The sequence below is a fragment of the Cajanus cajan genome, chromosome 7 (assembly GCF_000230855.2).
Source record: "Cajanus cajan strain Asha chromosome 7, NIPB_CcT2T_4, whole genome shotgun sequence".
Lineage (NCBI taxonomy): Eukaryota > Viridiplantae > Streptophyta > Magnoliopsida > Fabales > Fabaceae > Cajanus > Cajanus cajan.
In genome coordinates, this window is record NC_138523.1 from 22,636,490 (window position 1) to 22,640,005 (window position 3,516).

At 32.7% G+C, this 3,516-nt stretch overlaps 1 long non-coding RNA gene across 2 annotated transcripts; it reads left to right on the forward strand.

The window, feature by feature from the left end:
• The first annotated feature begins 944 nt into the window (after positions 1-944).
• LOC145949490 (uncharacterized) lies at positions 945-3,304 on the forward strand. Of its 2 annotated transcripts, XR_014427698.1 has the most exons (5): positions 945-1,279; positions 1,372-1,470; positions 1,682-1,791; positions 2,010-2,595; positions 3,077-3,304. It is a non-coding gene; the product is annotated as an uncharacterized LOC145949490 (long non-coding RNA). The 2 variants fall into 2 exon arrangements; XR_014427697.1 differs by having other exon boundaries at positions 945-1,470.
• Positions 3,305-3,516: the final 212 nt, after the last annotated feature.

Sequence of the window (3,516 nt, forward strand, 5' to 3'; positions counted from 1 at the left end):
ATATTTTGATTTAATATTAAATTTCTTTTGAGTCCATGACGGGCCGTTCCGGATTTGAAACGTTCTGCTTTAGCTTCGCCTTCTGCTTATCCAGGTAAGGGGGGAGTGAGAAACCTCGCTCGGGGTGTGGGAATAATTGTTGGATAGTAGGATTGACCCCCAATTCCTTGCCTGATGTATGCTTCTAGGAACAGACAACATATGAACGTTTTCTGTTTTGCCTTCTGATTATTCTGTTGGGCTTCTTGTTGGATGTGATGTGTAGATATGTGGTTGATTTTGAGAATGTTCATGTTTTGATATGTATTAAAGTGCTCTATGGGTTCCTACGAAAAACCTCTTTATGAGAAAGAAACAAAATAAGAATGTTTTGATCATGTTTACGAGAAACCTGTTTAATGATAACGAGGAAAAACATATTTTTATCACGTAAATTAAAAAATACTCGTAATAATATATTTGAAAATAAATTTGATAATTTTTTTAAAAATTTAAATTTATTAATATCATTAATATATAATAGACTTTTATTAGGATAGACTAAATTTTTAAAAAGGTTAGACTTATAAAAAATTCATAATAAATAATAAATCAGATATGTATATTCCAAGTATGGATTAACTTATTTTCATCCCTAACATGATATAGATCAAATATATAAAAAAATGGTTTTAATTTAAAATAATTTTATTCATACAATATTATTTTAATTATAGTTTTTAAATTTGCATAACATCATTAATAAAATATGTTTAAAATTGAAATGATATTTTTATTTAATTAGTATTTATTAAAATAATGAATGAAATTAAAAATTTTCATTAATTAGATAACCAATTAAAAAAAATTTACTTATTAATTTAAAATTCCATATAACACAGACTAAAATGACACACAATTCTGAAAAATAAATATATTTTAAAATTTTAATTTTCAAAAAATTGACAGCGTCATTTGTGTTTGCTACTCTCTCAACTCTCAGAATGAAACCCCTGAACCTTCTCAAAACCCTAATTCTTTCTATCAATGTGACGGCTAATAAAGAGTTCAAAGTCCCGTCGGTGGCTTTCCCCTCTGCCAGAAACCCCGCCGTGCCAGCCCAAAACGTCCAGCAACAGCGCGTGCCCAATCCACCGTTCCAACCGAACTCCGGCATCCCCTTCATGTCCTTCGACATAGGCTCCACTGCAGCGTCCACCTCCTCCAGGCCAATGAAAGCTTCCACAGGGCTCGTTGTGTCGCTCGCCGACGGCGGGGACGAGCATCGCGGCCTCATAGCGTACCTTTTCAACAAAATCCTTTTTTTTTTGTCTCTTTCGTCTTCGATCTTCCAAATCTGATTATAGTGATCATGTGGGTGTGTGGGCGAAGCTCTCATTCCCTTGTTAGAGTTTCGTGAGAAGGAGGTGATGCACCATTATGAGGTCGATACTGATGCCGAGGTCTTGAAGTTTCTGGGGAGAACCAAAGGTAAAATCTTTGAAGTTAGATTACTAGACCAAGTAGCTTTTTGATTCTCTTTTTTTCAGATTAGATCTTCTATTATTTACAAATGCTCTTCACTTTATAGTAAATGATGGCAATGATTGCTTTCAAAATTTGTGATGAACCTGTGTGTTCACAAATTCTTGTCAAAAATGATTTTGAAACTTGGATTCATTTTTTATACCTGTTGGTACAGGCATATCCTGTAACCTCTTAGAGTTGAAAGGCTTGCCATGAGGTATAATACATGCTGATTCAGATTTGGAGTTAAGACCATTATGGTCGAGAAGCAGTTCAAGGTCAAAGGTCAGGATTTTTGCATCATTCTTTCTATTTTTCTTCCTCCTTCACTACAAATTCTATTTTTTCTATTTTCAAGCAATTCAAGTGACATAACAATGGACTGGATTACTTGATGCTTATGTTGTGCTGTTATTTAATTCCAAAATTTAGTCTTTTTTTATTTTTTTGTCTGTGATACAGTTATTTTGATTTAATTAGTTGGTATTTGATGTAAAATGCAGAAGCAGAACCAGTGTATTCTTAAGTGAGATTATGGATCAGAAAGCAGGGGATGGCAGCAGTGTGAAGAAAATAATATCATCATGTGATGTTGAGGCTTTGAAGAAGTGTTTGGAAGAGAATAAGGGAGACTATGTCAAATGTCATTCACAGATTGAGGCTTTTAAAGCATCATGCTCGCTCAAGAAACCAAACCCCTCTTGATTCTGTCAATTCTTGTTTTCATCTTGAAATTCTGTGATTGACATTCACGGTTTGTTTCAAATGGCTCTTTTATATGCTTGTTCTAATGATAAAATGCCAACATGTCTTATGATCGGCAAATATGTTGATCATTGTTCATAATTTGATGGTTTTAGAGTTGTTTCTTCCTTTTAGTTCAAGTTAAGACAGCTTATTCCTTGCTTTTCTTGTCTTGAAGGAATTAAAAAATGCTTTTATCAAAGCAAGTAGCAGATTACTGATCATAAATTCTGTTGTTTATTTTTTATCAAATCAGATTGCATATCACCTTCTGTTGTTCTTGTTTCAACAGTCAAATGGAAGGCTTCTCACATTCTTCTTCACTAGAGCCGAAAGTACTTGGAGGTTTGTTGCTTAATAAACTCAAATAAGTCAATAAATTAGTAAAGGCTTATTTATATATTGTCTTAATAGATCATGGGTTCTATTGAAGAACTAATGTTTTTTATTTCTCTCGGCTAAATGGAAATGTAATTTCTAATGTTTTCTCTTATTGTAGGACACCAGTCCTTACTTGCATTTCTTTGGAAAAATTTCTTTATTTGTTGAATATTTTACTAGCTCCAAATTCAAAGCATGGTCTTATTGAATCAATTTCTGTTCTCTCCCTCCCTCACAACTCAAGAATCATACCTATGACACAAGTGATTATTTGAGATGAAAGCATCTATCTTTCTCAAGAATTTTTATTTTTAATTTCGTATCTTGGATGATTTTTTTTTCTGGAATCTTGATGAAGGACACCTTTTTTTATTTGCATTTTTGGTTTTATTGATGATTTCATTTTTTTTCACCTTTTATTGTTTGTCTGTTTATGATTTTGCAGAGGCCTTGAAGTTAGTTATTTCAGAATGTAAACCTAAGGCCAAAGCTGTGGACATTTGTGAGAAAGGGGATTCATATATTAGAGAGTAATTCAGTGGTTAACAATATGTTGATTGTTTAGATCAAATCAATAGTGAAATTGTATATAGTTTCCATCGTTCACACTTTAAATTCTGAAAATAGTTTTTTATATATTTGATGCATCAGCATTCATTCTTCTAAGAATTTATATATACTTGCGTCTCCTCTGCCTCGTCTAATTTCACATAGGCAGGTTTGAAGCATGCCTGCACTCCCCCACCCTCTCTACTGGAACTAGTTTGTAATGCTAATGATTACTTTAGACTTCTTTTTTAATTTTGATAAGTAATACCAGAAAGGTAATGAAGTCTGCATATATAGCATGAGTTTTTGAATTAATTTTCTATTCGATTAAAATCA